General features: G+C 46.2%; 12 non-coding genes across 12 annotated transcripts; all 12 read right to left on the reverse strand.

Moving 5' to 3' along the window:
- Positions 1–842: 842 nt before the first annotated feature.
- On the reverse strand, positions 843–915 carry trnak-cuu (transfer RNA lysine (anticodon CUU)). The gene has a single exon. It is a non-coding gene; the product is annotated as a tRNA-Lys (tRNA).
- A 476-nt stretch (positions 916–1391) lies between these two features.
- Positions 1392–1498, reverse strand: trnaf-aaa (transfer RNA phenylalanine (anticodon AAA)). The gene is made up of 2 exons: positions 1461–1498; positions 1392–1436 (listed from the first exon to the last, which is right to left on the reverse strand). It is a non-coding gene; the product is annotated as a tRNA-Phe (tRNA).
- A 2629-nt stretch (positions 1499–4127) lies between these two features.
- On the reverse strand, positions 4128–4200 carry trnak-cuu (transfer RNA lysine (anticodon CUU)). Its single transcript has one exon. It is a non-coding gene; the product is annotated as a tRNA-Lys (tRNA).
- A 476-nt stretch (positions 4201–4676) lies between these two features.
- On the reverse strand, positions 4677–4783 carry trnal-caa (transfer RNA leucine (anticodon CAA)). The gene is made up of 2 exons: positions 4746–4783; positions 4677–4714 (listed from the first exon to the last, which is right to left on the reverse strand). It is a non-coding gene; the product is annotated as a tRNA-Leu (tRNA).
- Positions 4784–8216: 3433 nt separating this feature from the next.
- On the reverse strand, positions 8217–8289 carry trnak-cuu (transfer RNA lysine (anticodon CUU)). Its single transcript has one exon. It is a non-coding gene; the product is annotated as a tRNA-Lys (tRNA).
- A 476-nt stretch (positions 8290–8765) lies between these two features.
- trnaf-aaa (transfer RNA phenylalanine (anticodon AAA)) lies at positions 8766–8872 on the reverse strand. Its single transcript has 2 exons — positions 8835–8872; positions 8766–8810 (listed from the first exon to the last, which is right to left on the reverse strand). It is a non-coding gene; the product is annotated as a tRNA-Phe (tRNA).
- Positions 8873–11503: 2631 nt separating this feature from the next.
- Positions 11504–11576, reverse strand: trnak-cuu (transfer RNA lysine (anticodon CUU)). The gene has a single exon. It is a non-coding gene; the product is annotated as a tRNA-Lys (tRNA).
- A 2168-nt stretch (positions 11577–13744) lies between these two features.
- Positions 13745–13817, reverse strand: trnak-cuu (transfer RNA lysine (anticodon CUU)). The gene has a single exon. It is a non-coding gene; the product is annotated as a tRNA-Lys (tRNA).
- Positions 13818–14293: 476 nt separating this feature from the next.
- Positions 14294–14400, reverse strand: trnal-caa (transfer RNA leucine (anticodon CAA)). Its single transcript has 2 exons — positions 14363–14400; positions 14294–14338 (listed from the first exon to the last, which is right to left on the reverse strand). It is a non-coding gene; the product is annotated as a tRNA-Leu (tRNA).
- Positions 14401–17030: 2630 nt separating this feature from the next.
- On the reverse strand, positions 17031–17103 carry trnak-cuu (transfer RNA lysine (anticodon CUU)). The gene has a single exon. It is a non-coding gene; the product is annotated as a tRNA-Lys (tRNA).
- A 4018-nt stretch (positions 17104–21121) lies between these two features.
- trnak-cuu (transfer RNA lysine (anticodon CUU)) lies at positions 21122–21194 on the reverse strand. The gene has a single exon. It is a non-coding gene; the product is annotated as a tRNA-Lys (tRNA).
- Positions 21195–21670: 476 nt separating this feature from the next.
- trnal-caa (transfer RNA leucine (anticodon CAA)) lies at positions 21671–21777 on the reverse strand. Its single transcript has 2 exons — positions 21740–21777; positions 21671–21715 (listed from the first exon to the last, which is right to left on the reverse strand). It is a non-coding gene; the product is annotated as a tRNA-Leu (tRNA).
- Positions 21778–24251: the final 2474 nt, after the last annotated feature.

Below are 24251 nucleotides of genomic sequence, written 5' to 3' on the forward strand. Positions count from 1 at the left end.
CCACAACTTCATTGTGTGGCTCATCAACTTTCTTCCTCTGTAGTTGCCACAGCTCTGCTCATCTCCCTTGTTCTTAAAAATGGGCACCAGTACACTTCTCCTCCAGTCCTCGAACCTCCTCTCACTCTCCAAGATCTTGTTAAACAAACTAGTCAGAAACTCTACTGCCACCTCTCCTAGACACTTTCATACCTCCACAGGTATGTCATCAGGACCCGCTGCCTTTCCACTCTTCATCCTCTTCAACATCCTCCTCACTTCACTCTTACTAATCTTGGCTACTTCCTGCTCCACACCAGTCACCTCTTCTACTCTTTGTTCCCTTTCATTTTCCTCATTGATTAACTCTTAAAAAGTTCTCCTTCCATCTTCCCATCACAATCCTGGCACCTGTCAATTTATTTCCATCCTTATCATTAATCACCCTAACCTGCTGCACATCCTTCCCATCTCTGTCTCTTAGTCTGGCCAACCTGAACAAATCCACCTCTCCCTCTTTAGTGTCCAACCTAGCATACAAGTCCTCATATGCTCTTTGCCACCTCTACCTTCACCTTACGCTGCATCTCCCTGTACTCTTGTCGACTCTCTTCAGTCCTCGCAGTGTCCCACTTCTTCTTAGCTAACCTTTTTCTCTGTATACACTCCTGAAGTTCCTCGTTCTGCCGCCAAATCACCTTGTCCACTTTCCTCTTTCCAGATGACACACCGAGTACCCTCGGTGTTCCCTATGAAAGTCCCCCAGTGACTTTCATTTTCAGCTGTACAAGAAATCAAGTTGTTCTGCAGTTTTTGTGTTGGTCCCAGATCTTCTCCAGTGTGGCCATAATCAAAAAAGTCCCCACCCAACGTGGGGCTCGAACCCACGACCCTGAGATTAAGAGTCTCATGCTCTACCGACTGAGCTAGCCGGGCCGCTAAAAGGACACCTGAAAAGACCCTTTGACCCTCAATAAAGCAACATTTTTCCAGGCGTGTTTAAGCAAAGTCCCACTCTGTTTCAGCAATCACTTTTAGATCAGCTGCAACTATTTAGCCGTTTGATTTCTGCATCTTCCTCCAGGCAGTAAGTCTTAGGCTTGGAATAAATTGCTTCGAACTAATCGTTTGCATGCACATCATGGCCACCTCACTTGACGTGAGTTGATGTGGAGGGTCAGTTGTGCGCGTGGTCAGAAATTACTGCCAGGAGTGCCCGAGGTGCATTCTCGTAAGAATGTTGCGGCAGCATTATCTCAGCAGCACAATGGTATATGGTAGAGAAGGATTATGCAATAGTGTTGCCATGTCTTTTGCTTTGTGCAACAAAAGACAATCACGAGTTGTTAAAGTTTTCAAATTTGTTCAATACAATTATGTCTAAATCATTAGCAACATGCAGATAAAAGTAATGTCAGGAGTGGGATTTGAACCCACGCCTCCACTGGAGACCAGAAGTCCCTTTGGGGAAGGAGTTGTTCCTTTAGTCTGGCGCCTTAGACCGCTCGGCCACCCTGACAGCCGTTGGTGGGCGCCGACTGTTTAGGACAGTGGAAGTAAGTCATTAGGTTGTTATTCTCTAATTCAATCAACATACTCGAGGTGTTCTTGAGGAAAGTCTCAATTTGTTGCAATACTCACCTTTGTCTCAGCTGGAAAGGGCCGTCAGTCGGGACTTTGCGCAACTTGTGACAGTGTAATGAAGTGAGTGAAGCTCTTGTTTGTGAGTTTAGTGGGTTTCAGTTGGAGTGTTGGTTAGATGATCGATATTGTTTGGCAAAACGTTTGTACGGGTAGCCAAGTCTGGCTGCAGTTGCAGCTGGATTTTCTGAATTGCTACTTTTTCGAAAACCTCAGCATCCATCGTAGGGCTTGCAGCCTTTTGTTACGCTTATGCACAGTTGGAGAAAGCTGATTGGAAACATGGTTACGTGTATAAACGACAACAAAATTGCGGTACTCCGACTGGTATCTAGTCGGGTAAAGTCGGTTTCCATATCCCAATTTGTGAAATCACCTCCCCTGAGAAAGCCGACTGTAATTTGGCTACTTTACTGTGTGTAATTGCAGGAAGTGACTTTCATTTTCAGCTGTACAAGAAATCAAGGTTTTGTGGAGTTTTAATGTTGGTCCCAGATCTTATCCAGTGTGGCCGTATTAAAAGCACCACACATAACGTGGGGCTCGAACCCACGACCCTGAGATTAAAACTCTCATGCTCTACTGCCTGAGCTAGCTGGGCCTCAAAGAGGACCCTGAAAAGACCCTTTGACCTTCAATGAAGCAACATATTTCCAGGCGTCTTTGAGCAAAGTCCCACTTTGTTTCAGCAATCGCTCTTACATCAGCTGCAACTATTTAGCCAGTTGTTTTCTGCAACTTCCTCCAGACAGTAAGTCTTAGGCTTGGAGTATATTGCTTTGAACTAACCGTTTGTCCTCATTCTTGATCCTGTCCATCCTCGTTACTCCCAAAGAGAACCTCAACATCTTAAGCTCTGCTACCTCCAGCTCTGCCTCCTGTGTTTTCTTTAGTGCCGCTGTCTCTAAGCCGAACAACATCGCTGGTCTCACCACTGTCTTGAGACGGTGGCTTCCTTTCATTCTCGCTGACACTCTTTTATCACACAACCCACCTGACACTTTTGTCCACCCGTTCCAACCTGATTGCAGTCGCCTCTTCATCTCTTTTCCACACTCTCCGTTGCTCTGAACCGTTGACCCTAAGTACTTAAAGTCCTGCACCTTCTTCACCTCTGCCCCCTGTAACCTCACCGTTCCACCTGGGTCCCTCTCATTGACACACATCTCAGTTTTCCAGAGCAGACCTCCATCTCTCTAGATTTTCCTCCACCAGATCCCTGTTCTCACTACAAATCACAATGTCATCCGCAAACATCATAGTCCACGGAGATCCCAGTCTAACCTCATCTGTCAGCCTGTCCGCCACCAGAGCAAGGAAGAAGGGGCTCAGAGCCGATCCTTGATGCAGACCCACCGCCACCTTGAACTCCTCTGTCACATCTACAGCACACCTCACCACGGTCTTACAGCTTTCATACATGTCCTCCATCACTGTAACATACTTCTCTGCCACTCCAGAATTCCTCATACAATACCACAGCTCCTCTCTCGGCACCCTGTCATACGCTTTCTCTAAGTCTACGAAGACACAATGCAACTCCCCATGACCTTCTCTGTATTTCTCCATCGGCATCCTCAAAGCAAATACTTCATCTGTTGGATTCTTTCTAGGCATGAAACCATATTGCTCACCTCTGCCCTTAGCCTAGCTTCCACTACTATTTCCCACAACTTCATTGTGTGGCTCATCAACTTTATTCCTCTGTAGTTGCCACAGCTCTGCTCATCTCCTTTGTTCTTAAAAATGGGCACCAGTACACTTCTCCTCCAGTCCTCGGCCCTCCTCTCACTCTCCAAGATCTTGTTAAACAAACTAGTCAGAAACTCTACTGCCACCTCTCCTAGACACTTTCATACCTCCACAGGTATGTCATCAGGACCCGCTGCCTTTCCACTCTTCATCCTCTTCAACGTCCTCCTCACTTCACTCTTACTAATCTTGGCTACTTCCTGCTCCACACCAGTCACCTCTTCTACTCTTTGTTCCCTTTCATTTTCCTCATTGATTAACTCTTAAAAAGTTCTCCTTCCATCTTCCCATCACAATCCTGGCACCTGTCAATTTATTTCCATCCTTATCATTAATCACCCTAACCTGCTGCAAATCCTTCCCATCTCTGTCTCTTAGTCTGGCCAACCTGAACAAATCCCCCCCTCCCTCTTTAGTGTCCAACCTAGCATACAAGTCCTCATATGCTCTTTGCCACCTCTACCTTCACCTTACGCTGCATCTCCCTGTACTCTTGTCGACTCTCTTCAGTCCTCGCAGTGTCCCACTTCTTCTTAGCTAACCTTTTTCTCTGTATACACTCCTGAAGTTCCTCGTTCTGCCGCCAAATCCTTGTCCACTTTCCTCTTTCCAGATGACACACCGAGTACCCTCGGTGTTCCCTATGAAAGTCCCCCGGTGACTTTCATTTTCAGCTGTACAAGAAATCAAGTTGTTCTGCAGTTTTTGTGTTGGTCCCAGGTCTTCTCCAGTGTGGCCATAATCAAAAAAGACCCCGCCCAACGTGGGGCTCGAACCCACGACCCTGAGATTAAGAGTCTCATGCTCTACCGACTGAGCTAGCCGGGCCGCTAAAAGGACACCTGAAAAGACCCTTTGACCCTCAATAAAGCAACATTTTTCCAGGCGTGTTTAAGCAAAGTCCCACTCTGTTTCAGCAATCACTTTTAGATCAGCTGCAACTATTTAGCCGTTTGATTTCTGCATCTTCCTCCAGGCAGTAAGTCTTAGGCTTGGAATAAATTGTTTCGAACTAATCGTTTGCATGCACATCATGGCCACCTCACTTGACGTGAGTTGATGTGGAGGGTCAGTTGTGCGCGTGGTCAGAAATTACTGCCAGGAGTGCCCGAGGTGCATTCTCGTAAGAATGTTGCGGCAGCATTATCTCAGCAGCACAATGGTATATGGTAGAGAAGGATTATGCAATAGTGTTGCCATGTCTTTTGCTTTGTGCAACAAAAGACAATCACGAGTTGTTAAAGTTTTCAAAGTTGTTCAATACAAATATGTCTAAATCATTAGCAACATGCAGATAAAAGTAATGTCAGGAGTGGGATTTGAACCCACGCCTCCACTGGAGACCATAAGTCCCTTTGGGGAAGGATTTCTTCCTTGAGTCTGGCGCCTTAGACCGCTCGGCCATCCTGACAGCCGTTGGTGGGCGCCGACTCTTTAGGACAGTGGAACTAAGTCATTAGGTTGTTATTCTCTAATTCAATCAACATACTCGAGGTGTTCTTGAGGAAAGTCTCAATTTGTTGTAATACTCACCTTTGTCTCAGCTGGAAAGGGCCGTCAGTCGGGACTTTGCGCAACTTATGACAGTGTAATGAAGTGAGTGAAGCTCTTGTTTGTGAGTTTAGTGGGTTTCAGTTGGAGTGTTGGTTAGATGATCGATATTGTTTGGCAAAACGTTTGTACGGGTAGCCAAGTCTGGCTGCAGTTGCAGCTGGATTTTCTGAATTGCTACTTTTTCGAAAACCTCAGCATCCATCGTAGGGCTTGCAGCCTTTTGTTACGCTTATGCACAGTTTGAGAAAACTGATTGGAAACATGGTTACGTGTATAAACGACAACAAAATTGCGGTACTCCGAGTGGTATCTAGTCGGGTAAAGTCGGTTTCCATATCCCAATTTGTGAAATCACCTCCCTTGAGAAAGCCGACTGTAATTTGGCTACTTTACTGTGTGTAATTGCAGGAAGTGACTTTCAATTTCACCTGTACAAAAAATCAAGGTTTTGTGGAGTTTTAGTGTTGGTCCCAGATCTTATCCAGTGTGGCCGTATTAAAAGCACCACACATAACGTGTGGCTCGAACCCACGACCCTGAGATTAAAAGTCTCATGCTCTACCGCCTGAGCTAGCCGGGCCTCAAAGAGGACCCTGAAAAGACCCTTTGACCTTCAATGAGCAACATATTTCCAGGCGTCTTTGAGCAAAGTCCCACTTTGTTTCAGCAATCGCTCTTACATCAGCTGCAACTATTTAGCCGTTTGTTTTCTGCAACTTCCTCCAGACAGTAAGTCTTAAGCTTGGAGTATATTGCTTTGAACTAACCGTTTGTCTTCATTCTTGATCCTGTCCATCCTCGTTACTCCCAAAGAGAACCTCAACATCTTAAGCTCTGCTACCTCCAGCTCTGCCTCCTGTGTTTTCTTTAGTGCCGCTGTCTCTAAGCCGAAGAACATCGCTGGTCTCACCACTGTCTTGAGACGGTGGCTTCCTTTCATTCTCGCTGACACTCTTTTATCACACAACCCACCTGACACTTTTGTCCACCCGTTCCAACCTGATTGCAGTCGCCTCTTCAACTCTTTTCCACACTCTCCGTTGCTCTGAACCGTTGACCCTAAGTACTTAAAGTCCTGCACCTTCTTCACCTCTGCCCCCTGTAACCTCACCGTTCCACCTAGGTCCCTCTCATTGACACACATCTCAGTTTTCCAGAGCAGACCTCCATCTCTCTAGATTTTCCTCCACCTGCTCCCTGTTCTCACTACAAATCACAATGTCATCCGCAAACATCATAGTCCACGGAGATCCCAGTCTAACCTCATCTGTCAGCCTGTCCGCCACCAGAGCAAAGAAGAAGGGGCTCAGAGCCGATCCTTGATGCAGACCCACCGCCACCTTGAACTCCTCTGTCACATCTACAGCACACCTCACCACGGTCTTACAGCTTTCATACATGTCCTCCATCACTGTAACATACTTCTCTGCCACTCCAGAATTCCTCATACAATACCACAGCTCCTCTCTCGGCACCCTGTCATACGATTTCTCTAAGTCTACGAAGACACAATGCAACTCCCCATGACCTTCTCTGTATTTCTCCATCGGCATCCTCAAAGCAAATACTTCATCTGTTGGACTCTTTCTAGGCATGAAACCATATTGCTCACCTCTGCCCTTAGCCTAGCTTCCACTACTATTTCCCACAACTTCATTGTGTGGCTCATCAACTTTATTCCTCTGTAGTTGCCACAGCTCTGCTCATCTCCCTTGTTCTTAAAAATGGGCACCAGTACACTTCTCCTCGATTTTCGATTTTCTGAATTGCTACTTTTTCGAAAACCTCATCATCCATCGTAGGGCTTGCAGCCTTTTGTTACGCTTATGCACAGTTTGAGAAAGCTGATTTGAAACTTGGTTACGTGTATAAACGACAACAAAATTGCGGTACTCCGAGTGGTATCTAGTCGGGTAAAGTCGGTTTCCATATCCCAATTTGTGAAATCACCTCCCCTGAGAAAGCCGACTGTAATTTGGCTACTTTACTGTGTGTAATTGCAGGAAGTGACTTTCATTTTCAGCTGTACAAGAAATCAAGGTTTTGTGGAGTTTTAGTGTTGGTCCCAGATCTTATCCAGTGTGGCCGTATTAAAAGCACCACACATAACATTGGGCTCGAACCCACGACCCTGAGATTAAAACTCTCATGCTCTACCACCTGAGCTAGCCGGGCGTCACTGCGGTCTTACAGCTTTCATACATGTCCTCCATCACTCTAACATACTTCTCTGCCACTCCAGAATTCCTCATACAATACCACAGCTCCTCTCTCGGCACCCTGTCATACGCTTTCTCTAAGTCTACGAAGACACAATGCAACTCCCCATGACCTTCTCTGTATTTCTCCATCGGCATCCTCAAAGCAAATACTTCATCTGTTGGACATTTTCTAGGCATGAAACCATATTGCTCACCTCTGCCCTTAGCCTAGCTTCCACTACTATTTCCCACAACTTCATTGTGTGGCTCATCAACTTTATTCCTCTGTAGTTGCCACAGCTCTGCTCATCTCCCTTGTTCTTAAAAATGGGCACCAGTACACTTCTCCTCCAGTCCTCGGCCCTCCTCTCACTCTCCAAGATCTTGTTAAACAAACTAGTCAGAAACTCTACTGCCACCTCTCCTAGACACTTTCATACCTCCACAGGTATGTCATCAGGACCCGCTGCCTTTCCACTCTTCATCCTCTTCAACGTCCTCCTCACTTCACTCTTACTAATCTTGGCTACTTCCTGCTCCACACCAGTCACCTCTTCTACTCTTTGTTCCCTTTCATTTTCCTCATTGATTAACTCTTAAAAAGTTCTCCTTCCATCTTCCCATCACAATCCTGGCACCTGTCAATTTATTTCCATCCTTATCATTAATCACCCTAACCTGCTGCAAATCCTTCCCATCTCTGTCTCTTAGTCTGGCCAACCTGAACAAATCCACCCCTCCCTCTTTAGTGTCCAACCTAGCATACAAGTCCTCATATGCTCTTTGCCACCTCTACCTTCACCTTACGCTGCATCTCCCTGTACTCTTGTCGACTCTCTTCAGTCCTCGCAGTGTCCCACTTCTTCTTAGCTAACCTTTTTCTCTGTATACACTCCTGAAGTTCCTCGTTCTGCTGCCAAATCACCTTGTCCACTTTCCTCTTTCCAGATGACACACCGAGTACCCTCGGTGTTCCCTATGAAAGTCCCCCAGTGACTTTCATTTTCAGCTGTACAAGAAATCAAGTTGTTCTGCAGTTTTTGTGTTGGTCCCAGATCTTCTCCAGTGTGGCCATAATAAAAAAGTCCCCGCCCAACGTGGGGCTCGAACCCACGACCCTGAGATTAAGAGTCTCATGCTCTACCGACTGAGCTAGCCGGGCCGCTAAAAGGACACCTGAAAAGACCCTTTGACCCTCAATAAAGCAACAATTTTCCAGGCGTGTTTAAGCAAAGTCCCACTCTGTTTCAGCAATCACTTTTAGATCAGCTGCAACTATTTAGCCGTTTGATTTCTGCATCTTCCTCCAGACAGTAAGTCTTAGGCTTGGAATAAATTGCTTCGAACTAATCGTTTGCATGCACATCATGGCCACCTCACTTGACGTGAGTTGATGTGGAGGGTCAGTTGTGCGCGTGGTCAGAAATTACTGCCAGGAGTGCCCGAGGTGCATTCTCGTAAGAATGTTGCGGCAGCATTATCTCAGCAGCACAATGGTATATGGTAGAGAAGGATTATGCAATAGTGTTGCCATGTCTTTTGCTTTGTGCAACAAAAGACAATCCCGAGTTGTTAAAGTTTTCAAAGTTGTTCAATACAATTATGTCTAAATCATTAGCAACATGCAGATAAAAGTAATGTCAGGAGTGGGATTTGAACCCACGCCTCCACTGGAGACCAGAAGTCCCTTTGGGGAAGGAGTTCTTCCTTTAGTCTGGCGCTTTAGACCGCTCGGCCACCCTGACAGCCGTTGGTGGGCGCCGACTCTTTAGGACAGTGGAAGTAAGTCATTAGGTTGTTATTCTCTAATTCAATCAACATACTCGAGGTGTTCTTGAGGAAAGTCTCAATTTGTTGCAATACTCACCTTTGTCTCAGCTGGAAAGGGCCGTCAGTCGGGACTTTGCGCAACTTGTGACAGTGTAATGAAGTGAGTGAAGCTCTTGTTTGTGAGTTTAGTGGGTTTCAGTTGGAGTGTTGGTTAGATGATCGATATTGTTTGGCAAAACGTTTGTACGGGTAGCCAAGTCTGGCTGCAGTTGCAGCTGGATTTTCTGAATTGCTACTTTTTCGAAAACCTCAGCATCCATCGTAGGGCTTGCAGCCTTTTGTTACGCTTATGCACAGTTGGAGAAAGCTGATTGGAAACATGGTTACGTGTATAAACGACAACAAAATTGCGGTACTCCGACTGGTATCTAGTCGGGTAAAGTCGGTTTCCATATCCCAATTTGTGAAATCACCTCCCCTGAGAAAGCCGACTGTAATTTGGCTACTTTACTGTGTGTAATTGCAGGAAGTGACTTTCATTTTCAGCTGTACAAGAAATCAAGGTTTTGTGGAGTTTTAATGTTGGTCCCAGATCTTATCCAGTGTGGCCGTATTAAAAGCACCACACATAACGTGGGGCTAGAACCCACGACCCTGAGATTAAAACTCTCATGCTCTACTGCCTGAGCTAGCTAGGCCTCAAAGAGGACCCTGAAAAGACCCTTTGACCTTCAATGAAGCAACATATTTCCAGGCGTCTTTGAGCAAAGTCCCACTTTGTTTCAGCAATCGCTCTTACATCAGCTGCAACTATTTAGCCAGTTGTTTTCTGCAACTTCCTCCAGACAGTAAGTCTTAGGCTTGGAGTATATTGCTTTGAACTAACCGTTTGTCCTCATTCTTGATCCTGTCCATCCTCGTTACTCCCAAAGAGAACCTCAACATCTTAAGCTCTGCTACCTCCAGCTCTGCCTCCTGTGTTTTCTTTAGTGCCGCTGTCTCTAAGCCGAAGAACATCGCTGGTCTCACCACTGTCTTGAGACGGTGGCTTCCTTTCATTCTCGCTGACACTCTTTTATCACACAACCCACCTGACACTTTTGTCCACCCGTTCCAACCTGATTGCAGTCGCCTCTTCATCTCTTTTCCACACTCTCCGTTGCTCTGAACCGTTGACCCTAAGTACTTAAAGTCCTGCACCTTCTTCACCTCTGCCCCCTGTAACCTCACCGTTCCACCTGGGTCCCTCTCATTGACACACATCTCAGTTTTCCAGAGCAGACCTCCATCTCTCTAGATTTTCCTCCACCAGCTCCCTGTTCTCACTACAAATCACAATGCCATCCGCAAACATCATAGTCCACGGAGATTCCAGTCTAACCTTATCTGTCAGCCTGTCCGCCACCAGAGCAAGGAAGAAGGGGCTCAGAGCCGATCCTTGATGCAGACCCACCGCCACCTTGAACTCCTCTGTCACATCTACAGCACACCTCACCACGGTCTTACAGCTTTCATACATGTCCTCCATCACTCTAACATACTTCTCTGCCACTCCAGAATTCCTCATACAATACCACAGCTCCTCTCTCGGCACCCTGTCATACGCTTTCTCTAAGTCTACGAAGACACAATGCAACTCCCCATGACCTTCTCTGTATTTCTCCATCGGCATCCTCAAAGCAAATACTTCATCTGTTAGACTCTTTCTAGGCATGAAACCATATTGCTCACCTCTGCCCTTAGCCTAGCTTCCACTACTATTTCCCACAACTTCATTGTGTGGCTCATCAACTTTATTCCTCTGTAGTTGCCACAGCTCTGCTCATCTCCCTTGTTCTTAAAAATGGGCACCAGTACACTTCTCCTCCAGTCCTCGAACCTCCTCTCACTCTCCAAGATCTTGTTAAACAAACTAGTCAGAAACTCTACTGCCACCTCTCCTAGACACTTTCATACCTCCACAGGTATGTCATCAGGACCCGCTGCCTTTCCACTCTTCATCCTCTTCAACATCCTCCTCACTTCACTCTTACTAATCTTGGCTACTTCCTGCTCCACACCAGTCACCTCTTCTACTCTTTGTTCCCTTTCATTTTCCTCATTGATTAACTCTTAAAAAGTTCTCCTTCCATCTTCCCATCACAATCCTGGCACCTGTCAATTTATTTCCATCCTTATCATTAATCACCCTAACCTGCTGCACATCCTTCCCATCTCTGTCTCTTAGTCTGGCCAACCTGAACAAATCCACCTCTCCCTCTTTAGTGTCCAACCTAGCATACAAGTCCTCATATGCTCTTTGCCACCTCTTCCTTCACCTTACGCTGCATCTCCCGGTACTCTTGTCGACTCTCTTCAGTCCTCGCAGTGTCCCACTTCTTCTTAGCTAACCTTTTTCTCTGTATACACTCCTGAAGTTCCTCGTTCTGCCGCCAAATCACCTTGTCCACTTTCCTCTTTCCAGATGAGACACCGAGTACCCTCGGTGTTCCCTATGAAAGTCCCCCAGTGACTTTCATTTTCAGCTGTACAAGAAATCAAGTTGTTCTGCAGTTTTTGTGTTGGTCCCAGATCTTCTCCAGTGTGGCCATAATCAAAAATGACCCCGCCCAACGTGGGGCTCGAACCCACGACCCTGAGATTAAGAGTCTCATGCTCTACCGACTGAGCTAGCCGGGCCGCTAAAAGGACACCTGAAAAGACCCTTTGACCCTCAATAAAGCAACATTTTTCCAGGCGTGTTTAAGCAAAGTCCCACTCTGTTTCAGCAATCACTTTTAGATCAGCTGCAACTATTTAGCCGTTTGATTTCTGTATCTTCCTCCAGACAGTAAGTCTTAGGCTTGGAATAAATTGCTTCGAACTAATCGTTTGCATGCACATCATGGCCACCTCACTTGACGTGAGTTGATGTGGAGGGTCAGTTGTGCGCGTGGTCAGAAATTACTGCCAGGAGTGCCCGAGGTGCATTCTCGTAAGAATGTTGCGGCAGCATTATCTCAGCAGCACAATGGTATATGGTAGAGAAGGATTATGCAATAGCTTTCTCTAAGTCTACGAAGACACAATGCAACTCCCCATGACCTTCTCTGTATTTCTCCATCGGCATCCTCAAAGCAAATACTTCATCTGTTGGACTCTTTCTAGGCATGAAACCATATTGCTCACCTCTGCCCTTAGCCTAGCTTCCACTACTATTTCCCACAACTTCATTGTGTGGCTCATCAACTTTATTCCTCTGTAGTTGCCACAGCTCTGCTCATCTCCCTTGTTCTTAAAAATGGGCACCAGTACACTTCTCCTCGATTTTCGATTTTCTGAATTGCTACTTTTTCGAAAACCTCATCATCCATCGTAGGGCTTGCAGCCTTTTGTTACGCTTATGCACAGTTTGAGAAAGCTGATTGGAAACTTGGTTACGTGTATAAACGACAACAAAATTGCGGTACTCCGAGTGGTATCTAGTCGGGTAAAGTCGGTTTCCATATCCCAATTTGTGAAATCACCTCCCCTGAGAAAGCCGACTGTAATTTGGCTACTTTACTGTGTGTAATTGCAGGAAGTGACTTTCATTTTCAGCTGTACAAGAAATCAAGGTTTTGTGGAGTTTTAGTGTTGGTCCCAGATCTTATCCAGTGTGGCCGTATTAAAAGCACCACACATAACATGGGGCTCGAACCCACGACCCTGAGATTAAAACTCTCATGCTCTACCACCTGAGCTAGCCGGGCCTCACTGCAGTCTTACAGCTTTCATACATGTCCTCCATCACTCTAACATACTTCTCTGCCACTCCAGAATTCCTCATACAATACCACAGCTCCTCTCTCGGCACCCTGTCATACGCTTTCTCTAAGTCTACGAAGACACAATGCAACTCCCCATGACCTTCTCTGTATTTCTCCATCGGCATCCTCAAAGCAAATACTTCATCTGTTGGACATTTTCTAGGCATGAAACCATATTGCTCACCTCTGCCCTTAGCCTAGCTTCCACTACTATTTCCCACAACTTCATTGTGTGGCTCATCAACTTTCTTCCTCTGTAGTTGCCACAGCTCTGCTCATCTCCCTTGTTCTTAAAAATGGGCACCAGTACACTTCTCCTCCAGTCCTCGGCCCTCCTCTCACTCTCCAAGATCTTGTTAAACAAACTAGTCAGAAACTCTACTGCCACCTCTCCTAGACACTTTCATACCTCCACAGGTATGTCATCAGGACCCGCTGCCTTTCCACTCTTCATCCTCTTCAACGTCCTCCTCACTTCACTCTTACTAATCTTGGCTACTTACTGCTCCACACCAGTCACCTCTTCTACTCTTTGTTCCCTTTCATTTTCCTCATTGATTAACTCTTAAAAAGTTCTCCTTCCATCTTCCCATCACAATCCTGGCATCTGTCAATTTATTTCCATCCTTATCATTAATCACCCTAACCTGCTGCACATCCTTCCCATCTGTGTCTCTTAGTCTGGCCAACCTGAACAAATCCACCTCCCCCTCTTTAGTGTCCAACCTAGCATACAAGTCCTCATATGCTCTTTGCCACCTCTACCTTCACCTTACGCTGCATCTCCCTGTTCTCTTGTCGACTCTCTTCAGTCCTTGCAGTGTCCCACTTCTTCTTAGCTAACCTTTTTCTCTGTATACACTCCTGAAGTTCCTCGTTCTGCCGCCAAATCACCTTGTCCACTTTCCTCTTTCCAGATGACACACCGAGTACCCTCGGTGTTCCCTATGAAAGTCCCCCAGTGACTTTCATTTTCAGCTGTACATGAAATCAAGTTGTTCTGCAGTTTTTGTGTTGGTCCCAGATCTTCTCCAGTGTGGCCATAATCAAAAAAGACCCCGCCCAACGTGGGGCTTGAACCCACGACCATGAGATTAAGAGTCTCATGCTCTACCGACTGAGCTAGCCGGGCCGCTAAAAGGACACCTGAAAAGACCCTTTGACCCTCAATAAAGCAACATTTTTCCAGGCGTGTTTAAGCAAAGTCCCACTCTGTTTCAGCAATCAATTTTAGATCAGCTGCAACTATTTAGCCGTTTGTTTTCTGCATCTTCCTCCAGACAGTAAGTCTTAAGCTTGGAATAAATTGCTTCGAACTAATCGTTTGCATGCACATCATGGCCACCTCACTTGACGTGAGTTGATGTGGAGGGTCAGTTGTGCGCGTGGTCAGAAATTACTGCCAGGAGTGCCCGAGGTGCATTCTCGTAAGAATGTTGCGGCAGCATTATCTCAGCAGCACAATGGTATATGGTAGAGAAGGATTATGCAATAGTGTTGCCATGTCTTTTGCTTTGTGCAACAAAAGACAATCACGAGTTGTTAAAGTTTTCAAAGTTGTTCAATACAAATATGTCTAAATCATTAGCAACATGCAGATAAAAGTAATGTCAGGAGTGGGATTTGAACCCACGCCTCCACTGGAGACCAGAAGTCCCTTTGGGGAAGGAGTTCTTCCTTGAGTCTGGCGCCTTAGACCGCTCGGCCATCCTGACAGCCGTTGGTGGGCGCCGGCTCTTTAGGACAGTGGAACTAAGTCATTAGGTTGTTATTCTCTAATTCAATCAACATACTCGAGGTGTTCTTGAGGAAAGTCTCAATTTGTTGTAATACTCACCTTTGTCTCAGCTGGAAAGGGCCGTCAGTCGGGACTTTGCGCAACTTATGACAGTGTAATGAAGTGAGTGAAGCTCTTGTTTGTGAGTTTAGTGGGTTTCAGTTGGAGTGTTGGTTAGATGATCGATATTGTTTGGCAAAACGTTTGTACGGGTAGCCAAGTCTGGCTGCAGTTGCAGCTGGATTTTCTGAATTGCTACTTTTTCGAAAACCTCAGCATCCATCGTAGGGCTTGCAGCCTTTTGTTACGCTTATGCACAGTTTGAGAAAGCTGATTGGAAACATGGTTACGTGTATAAACGACAATAAAATTGCGGTACTCCGAGTGGTATCTAGTCGGGTAAAGTCGGTTTCCATATCCCAATTTGTGAAATCACCTCCCCTGAGAAAGCCGACTGTAATTTGGCTAATTTACTGTCTGTAATTGCAGGAAGTGACTTTCAATTTCACCTGTACAAAAAATCAAGGTTTTGTGCAGTTTCAGTGTTGGTCCCAGATCTTATCCAGTGTGGCCGTATTAAAAGCACCACACATAACGTGTGGCTCGAACCCACGACCCTGAGATTAAAAGTCTCATGCTCTACCGCCTGAGCTAGCCGGGCCTCAAAGAGGACCCTGAAAAGACCCTTTGACCTTCAATGAGCAACATATTTCCAGGCGTCTTTGAGCAAAGTCCCACTATATTTCACTAATCGCTCTTAGATCAGCTGCAACTATTTAGCCGTTTGTTTTCTGCAACTTCCTCCAGACAGTAAGTCTTAAGCTTGGAGTATATTGCTTTGAACTAACCGTTTGTCCTCATTCTTGATCCTGTCCATCCTCGTTACTCCCAAAGAGAACCTCAACATCTTAAGCTCTGCTACCTCCAGCTCTGCCTCCTGTGTTTTCTTTAGTGCCGCTGTCTCTAAGCCGAAGAACATCGCTGGTCTCACCACTGTCTTGAGACGGTGGCTTCCTTTCATTCTCGCTGACACTCTTTTATCACACAACCCACCTGACACTTTTGTCCACCCGTTCCAACCTGATTGCAGTCGCCTCTTCACCTCTTTTCCACACTCTCCGTTGCTCTGAACCGTTGACCCTAAGTACTTAAAGTCCTGCACCTTCTTCACCTCTGCCCCCTGTAACCTCACCGTTCCACCTGGGTCCCTCTCATTGACACACATCTCAGTTTTCCAGAGCAGACCTCCATCTCTCTAGATTTTCCTCCACCTGCTCCCTGTTCTCACTACAAATCACAATGTCATCCGCAAACATCATAGTCCACGGAGATTCCAGTCTAACCTCATCTGTCAGCCTGTCCGCCACCAGAGCAAGGAAGAAGGGGCTCTGAGCCGATCCTTGATGCAGACCCACCGCCACCTTGAACTCCTCTGTCACATCTACAGCACACCTCACCGCGGTCTTACAGCTTTCATACATGTCCTCCATCACTCTAACATACTTCTCTGCCACTCCAGAATTCCTCATACAATACCACAGCTCCTCTCTCGGCACCCTGTCATACGCTTTCTCTAAGTCTACGAAGACACAATGCAACTCCCCATGACCTTCTCTGTATTTCTCCATCGGCATCCTCAAAGCAAATACTTCATCTGTTGGACTCTTTCTAGGCATGAAACCATATTGCTCACCTCTGCCCTTAGCCTAGCTTCCACTACTATTTCCCACAACTTCATTGTGTGGCTCATCAACTTTATTCCTCTGTAGTTGCCACAGCTCTGCTCATCTCCCTTGTTCTTAAAAATGGGCACCAGTACACTTCTCCTCCAGTCCTCGGCCCTCCTCTCACTCTCCAAGATCTTGTTAAACAAACTAGTCAGAAACTCTACTGCCACCTCTCCTAGACACTTTCATACCTCCACAGGTATGTCATCAGGACCCGCTGCCTTTCCACTCTTCATCCTCTTCAACGTCCTCCTCACTTCACTCTTACTAATCTTGGCTACTTCCTGCTCCACACCAGTCACCTCTTCTACTCTTTGTTCCCTTTCATTTTCCTCATTGATTAACTCTTAAAAAGTTCTCCTTCCATCTTCCCATCACAATCCTGGCACCTGTCAATTTATTTCCATCCTTATCATTAATCACCCTAACCTGCTGCAAATCCTTCCCATCTCTGTCTCTTAGTCTGGCCAACCTGAACAAATCCACCCCTCCCTCTTTAGTGTCCAACCTAGCATACAAGTCCTCATATGCTCTTTGCCACCTCTACCTTCACCTTACGCTGCATCTCCCTGTACTCTTGTCGACTCTCTTCAGTCCTCGCAGTGTCCCACTTCTTCTTAGCTAACCTTTTTCTCTGTATACACTCCTGAAGTTCCTCGTTCTGCTGCCAAATCACCTTGTCCACTTTCCTCTTTCCAGATGACACACCGAGTACCCTCGGTGTTCCCTATGAAAGTCCCCCAGTGACTTTCATTTTCAGCTGTACAAGAAATCAAGTTGTTCTGCAGTTTTTGTGTTGGTCCCAGATCTTCTCCAGTGTGGCCATAATCAAAAAAGACCCCGCCCAACGTGGGGCTCGAACCCACGACCCTGAGATTAAGAGTCTCATGCTCTACCGACTGAGCTAGCCGGGCCGCTAAAAGGACACCTGAAAAGACCCTTTGACCCTCAATAAAGCAACATTTTTCCAGGCGTGGTTAAGCAAAGTCCCACTCTGTTTCAGTAATCACTTTTAGATCAGCTGCAACTATTTAGCCGTTTGATTTCTGCATCTTCCTCCAGACAGTAAGTCTTAGGCTTGGAATAAATTGCTTCGAACTAATCGTTTGCATGCACATCATGGCCACCTCACTTGACGTGAGTTGATGTGGAGGGTCAGTTGTGCGCGTGGTCAGAAATTACTGCCAGGAGTGCCCGAGGTGCATTCTCGTAAGAATGTTGCGGCAGCATTATCTCAGCAGCACAATGGTATATGGTAGAGAAGGATTATGCAATAGTGTTGCCATGTCTTTTGCTTTGTGCAACAAAAGACAATCATGAGTTGTAAAAGTTTTCAAAGTTGTTCAATACAATTATGTCTAAATCATTAGCAACATGCAGATAAAAGTAATGTCAGGAGTGGGATTTGAACCCACGCCTCCACTGGAGACCAGAAGTCCCTTTGGGGAAGGAGTTGTTCCTTGAATCTGGCGCCTTAGACAGCTCGGCCATGCTGACAGCCGTTGGTGGGCGCAGACTCTTTAGGACAGTGGAAGTAAGTCATTAGGTTGTTATTCTCTAATTCAATCAACATACTCGAGGTGTTCTTGAGGAAAGTCTCAATTTGTTGCAATACTCACCTTTGTCTCAGCTGGAAAGGGCCGTCAGTCGGGACTTTGCGCAACTTATGACAGTGTAATTAAGTGAGTGAAGCTCTTGTTTGTGAGTTTAGTGGGTTTCAGTTGGATTGTTGGTTAGATGATCGATATTGTTTGGCAAAACGTTTGTACGGGTAGCCAAGTCTGGCTGCAGTAACAGCTGGATTTTCTAAATTGCTACTTTTTCGAAAACCTCAGCATCCATCGTAGGGCTTGCAGCCTTTTGTTACGCTTATGCACAGTTTGAGAAAGCTGATTGGAAACATGGTTACGTGTATAAACGACAACAAAATTGCGGTACTCCGACTGGTATCTAGTCGGGTAAAGTCGGTTTCCATATCCCAATTTGTGAAATCACCTCCCCTGAGAAAGCCGACTGTAATTTGGCTACTTTACTGTGTGTAATTGCAGGAAGTGACTTTCATTTTCAGCTGTACAAGAAATCAAGGTTTTGTGGAGTTTTAATGTTGGTCCCAGATCTTATCCAGTGTGGCCGTATTAAAAGCACCACACATAACGTGGGGCTAGAACCCACGACCCTGAGATTAAAACTCTCATGCTCTACTGCCTGAGCTAGCTGGGCCTCAAAGAGGACCCTGAAAAGACCCTTTGACCTTCAATGAAGCAACATATTTCCAGGCGTCTTTGAGCAAAGTCCCACTTTGTTTCAGCAATCGCTCTTACATCAGCTGCAACTATTTAGCCAGTTGTTTTCTGCAACTTCCTCCAGACAGTAAGTCTTAGGCTTGGAGTATATTGCTTTGAACTAACCGTTTGTCCTCATTCTTGATCCTGTCCATCCTCGTTACTCCCAAAGAGAACCTCAACATCTTAAGCTCTGCTACCTCGAGCTCTGCCTCCTGTGTTTTCTTTAGTGCCGCTGTCTCTAAGCCGAAGAACATCGCTGGTCTCACCACTGTCTTGAGACGGTGGCTTCCTTTCATTCTCGCTGACACTCTTTTATCACACAACCCACCTGACACTTTTGTCCACCCGTTCCAACCTGATTGCAGTCGCCTCTTCATCTCTTTTCCACACTCTCCGTTGCTCTGAACCGTTGACCCTAAGTACTTAAAGTCCTGCACCTTCTTCACCTCTGCCCCCTGTAACCTCACCGTTCCACCTGGGTCCCTCTCATTGACACACATCTCAGTTTTCCAGAGCAGACCTCCATCTCTCTAGATTTTCCTCCACCAGCTCCCTGTTCTCACTACAAATCACAATGCCATCCGCAAACATCATAGTCCACGGAGATTCCAGTCTAACCTTATCTGTCAGCCTGTCCGCCACCAGAGCAAGGAAGAAGGGGCTCAGAGCCGATCCTTGATGCAGACCCACCGCCACCTTGAACTCCTCTGTCACATCTACAGCACACCTCACCACGGTCTTACAGCTTTCATACATGTCCTCCATCACTGTAACATACTTCTCTGCCACTCCAGAATTCCTCATACAATACCACAGCTCCTCTCTCGGCACCCTGTCATACGCTTTCTCTAAGTCTACGAAGACACAATGCAACTCCCCATGACCTTCTCTGTATTTCTCCATCGGCATCCTCAAAGCAAATACTTCATCTGTTGGACTATTTCTAGGCATGAAACCATATTGCTCACCTCTGCCCTTAGCCTAGCTTCCACTACTATTTCCCACAACTTCATTGTGTGGCTCATCAACTTTACTCCTCTGTAGTTGCCACAGCTCTGCTCATCTCCCTTGTTCTTAAAAATGGGCACCAGTACACTTCTCCTCGATTTTCGATTTTCTGAATTGCTACTTTTTCGAAAACCTCATCATCCATCGTAGGGCTTGCAGCCTTTTGTTACGCTTATGCACAGTTTGAGAAAGCTGATTGGAAACTTGGTTACGTGTATAAACGACAACAAAAGTGCGGTACTCCGAGTGGTATCTAGTCGGGTAAAGTCGGTTTCCATATCCCAATTTGTGAAATCACCTCCCCTGAGAAAGCCGACTGTAATTTGGCTACTTTACTGTGTGTAATTGCAGGAAGTGACTTTCATTTTCAGCTGTACAAGAACTCAAGGTTTTGTGGAGTTTTAGTGTTGGTCCCAGATCTTATCCAGTGTGGCCGTATTAAGAGCACCACACATAACATGGGGCTCGAACCCACGACCCTGAGATTAAAACTCTCATGCTCTACCACCTGAGCTAGCCGGGCGTCACTGCGGTCTTACAGCTTTCATACATGTCCTCCATCACTCTAACATACTTCTCTGCCACTCCAGAATTCCTCATACAATACCACAGCTCCTCTCTCGGCACCCTGTCATACGCTTTCTCTAAGTCTACGAAGACACAATGCAACTCCCCATGACCTTCTCTGTATTTCTCCATCGGCATCCTCAAAGCAAATACTTCATCTGTTGGACATTTTCTAGGCATGAAACCATATTGCTCACCTCTGCCCTTAGCCTAGCTTCCACTACTATTTCCCACAACTTCATTGTGTGGCTCATCAACTTTCTTCCTCTGTAGTTGCCACAGCTCTGCTCATCTCCCTTGTTCTTAAAAATGGGCACCAGTACACTTCTCCTCCAGTCCTCGGCCCTCCTCTCACTCTCCAAGATCTTGTTAAACAAACTAGTCAGAAACTCTACTGCCACCTCTCCTAGACACTTTCATACCTCCACAGGTATGTCATCAGGACCCGCTGCCTTTCCACTCTTCATCCTTTTCAACGTCATCCTCACTTCACTCTTACTAATCTTGGCTACTTCCTGCTCCACACCAGTCACCTCTTCTACTCTTTGTTCCCTTTCATTTTCCTCATTGATTAACTCTTAAAAAGTTCTCCTTCCATCTTCCCATCACAATCCTGGCACCTGTCAATTTATTTTCATCCTTATCGTTAATCACCCTAACCTGCTGCACATCCTTCCCATCTCTGTCTCTTAGTCTGGCCAACCTGAACAAATCCACCTCTCCCTCTTTAGTGTCCAACCTAGCATACAAGTCCTCATATGCTCTTTGCCACCTCTACCTTCACCTTACGCTGCATCTCCCTGTACTCTTGTCGACTCTCTTCAGTCCTCGCAGTGTCCCACTTCTTCTTAGCTAACCTTTTTCTCTGTATACACTCCTGAAGTTCCTCGTTCTGCCGCCAAATCACCTTGTCCACTTTCCTCTTTCCAGATGACACACCGAGTACCCTCGGTGTTCCCTATGAAAGTCCCCCAGTGACTTTCATTTTCAGCTGTACAAGAAATCAAGTTGTTCTGCAGTTTTTGTGTTGGTCCCACATCTTCTCCAGTGTGGCCATAATCAAAAAAGACCCCGCCCAACGTGGGGCTCGAACCCACGACCCTGAGATTAAGAGTCTCATGCTCTACCGACTGAGCTAGCCGGGCCGCTAAAAGGACACCTGAAAAGACCCTTTGACCCTCAATAAAGCAACATTTTTCCAGGCGTGTTTAAGCAAAGTCCCACTCTGTTTCAGCAATCAATTTTAGATCAGCTGCAACTATTTAGCCGTTTGTTTTCTGCATCTTCCTCCAGACAGTAAGTCTTAAGCTTGGAATAAATTGCTTCGAACTAATCGTTTGCATGCACATCATGGCCACCTCACTTGACGTGAGTTGATGTGGAGGGTCAGTTGTGCGCGTGGTCAGAAATTACTGCCAGGAGTGCCCGAGGTGCATTCTCGTAAGAATGTTGCGGCAGCATTATCTCAGCAGCACAATGGTATATGGTAGAGAAGGATTATGCAATAGTGTTGCCATGTCTTTTGCTTTGTGCAACAAAAGACAATCACGAGTTGTTAAAGTTTTCAAAGTTGTTCAATACAAATATGTCTAAATCATTAGCAACATGCAGATAAAAGTAATGTCAGGAGTGGGATTTGAACCCACGCCTCCACTGGAGACCAGAAGTCCCTTTGGGGAAGGAGTTCTTCCTTGAGTCTGGCGCCTTAGACCGCTCGGCCATCCTGACAGCCGTTGGTGGGCGCCGACTCTTTAGGACAGTGGAACTAAGTCATTAGGTTGTTATTCTCTAATTCAATCAACATACTCGAGGTGTTCTTGAGGAAAGTCTCAATTTGTTGTAATACTCACCTTTGTCTCAGCTGGAAAGGGCCGTCAGTCGGGACTTTGCGCAACTTATGACAGTGTAATGAAGTGAGTGAAGCTCTTGTTTGTGAGTTTAGTGGGTTTCAGTTGGAGTGTTGGTTAGATGATCGATATTGTTTGGCAAAACGTTTGTACGGGTAGCCAAGTCTGGCTGCAGTTGCAGCTGGATTTTCTGAATTGCTACTTTTTCGAAAACCTCAGCATCCATCGTAGGGCTTGCAGCCTTTTGTTACGCTTATGCACAGTTTGAGAAAGCTGATTGGAAACATGGTTACGTGTATAAACGACAATAAAATTGCGGTACTCCGAGTGGTATCTAGTCGGGTAAAGTCGGTTTCCATATCCCAATTTGTGAAATCACCTCCCCTGAGAAAGCCGACTGTAATTTGGCTAATTTACTGTCTGTAATTGCAGGAAGTGACTTTCAATTTCACCTGTACAAAAAATCAAGGTTTTGTGCAGTTTCAGTGTTGGTCCCAGATCTTATCCAGTGTGGCCGTATTAAAAGCACCACACATAACGTGTGGCTCGAACCCACGACCCTGAGATTAAAAGTCTCATGCTCTACCGCCTGAGCTAGCCGGGCCTCAAAGAGGACCCTGAAAAGACCCTTTGACCTTCAATGAGCAACATATTTCCAGGCGTCTTTGAGCAAAGTCCCACTATATTTCACTAATCGCTCTTAGATCAGCTGCAACTATTTAGCCGTTTGTTTTCTGCAACTTCCTCCAGACAGTAAGTCTTAAGCTTGGAGTATATTGCTTTGAACTAACCGTTTGTCCTCATTCTTGATCCTGTCCATCCTCGTTACTCCCAAAGAGAACCTCAACATCTTAAGCTCTGCTACCTCCAGCTCTGCCTCCTGTGTTTTCTTTAGTGCCGCTGTCTCTAAGCCGAAGAACATCGCTGGTCTCACCACTGTCTTGAGACGGTGGCTTCCTTTCATTCTCGCTGACACTCTTTTATCACACAACCCACCTGACACTTTTGTCCACCCGTTCCAACCTGATTGCAGTCGCCTCTTCACCTCTTTTCCACACTCTCCGTTGCTCTGAACCGTTGACCCTAAGTACTTAAAGTCCTGCACCTTCTTCACCTCTGCCCCCTGTAACCTCACCGTTCCACCTGGGTCCCTCTCATTGACACACATCTCAGTTTTCCAGAGCAGACCTCCATCTCTCTAGATTTTCCTCCACCTGCTCCCTGTTCTCACTACAAATCACAATGTCATCCGCAAACATCATAGTCCACGGAGATTCCAGTCTAACCTCATCTGTCAGCCTGTCCGCCACCAGAGCAAGGAAGAAGGGGCTCTGAGCCGATCCTTGATGCAGACCCACCGCCACCTTGAACTCCTCTGTCACATCTACAGCACACCTCACCGCGGTCTTACAGCTTTCATACATGTCCTCCACCACTCTAACATACTTCTCTGCCACTCCAGAATTCCTCATACAATACCACAGCTCCTCTCTCGGCACCCTGTCATACGCTTTCTCTAAGTCTACGAAGACACAATGCAACTCCCCATGACCTTCTCTGTATTTCTCCATCGGCATCCTCAAAGCAAATACTTCATCTGTTGGACTCTTTCTAGGCATGAAACCATATTGCTCACCTCTGCCCTTAGCCTAGCTTCCACTACTATTTCCCACAACTTCATTGTGTGGCTCATCAACTTTATTCCTCTGTAGTTGCCACAGCTCTGCTCATCTCCCTTGTTCTTAAAAATGGGCACCAGTACACTTCTCCTCCAGTCCTCGGCCCTCCTCTCACTCTCCAAGATCTTGTTAAACAAACTAGTCAGAAACTCTACTGCCACCTCTCCTAGACACTTTCATACCTCCACAGGTATGTCATCAGGACCCGCTGCCTTTCCACTCTTCATCCTCTTCAACGTCCTCCTCACTTCACTCTTACTAATCTTGGCTACTTCCTGCTCCACACCAGTCACCTCTTCTACTCTTTGTTCCCTTTCATTTTCCTCATTGATTAACTCTTAAAAAGTTCTCCTTCCATCTTCCCATCACAATCCTGGCACCTGTCAATTTATTTCCATCCTTATCATTAATCACCCTAACCTGCTGCAAATCCTTCCCATCTCTGTCTCTTAGTCTGGCCAACCTGAACAAATCCACCCCTCCCTCTTTAGTGTCCAACCTAGCATACAAGTCCTCATATGCTCTTTGCCACCTCTACCTTCACCTTACGCTGCATCTCCCTGTACTCTTGTCGACTCTCTTCAGTCCTCGCAGTGTCCCACTTCTTCTTAGCTAACCTTTTTCTCTGTATACACTCCTGAAGTTCCTCGTTCTGCTGCCAAATCACCTTGTCCAC

This window comes from Channa argus, unplaced genomic scaffold (genome assembly GCF_033026475.1).
Source record: "Channa argus isolate prfri unplaced genomic scaffold, Channa argus male v1.0 Contig060, whole genome shotgun sequence".
In the NCBI taxonomy this organism is placed as follows: domain Eukaryota; kingdom Metazoa; phylum Chordata; class Actinopteri; order Anabantiformes; family Channidae; genus Channa; species Channa argus.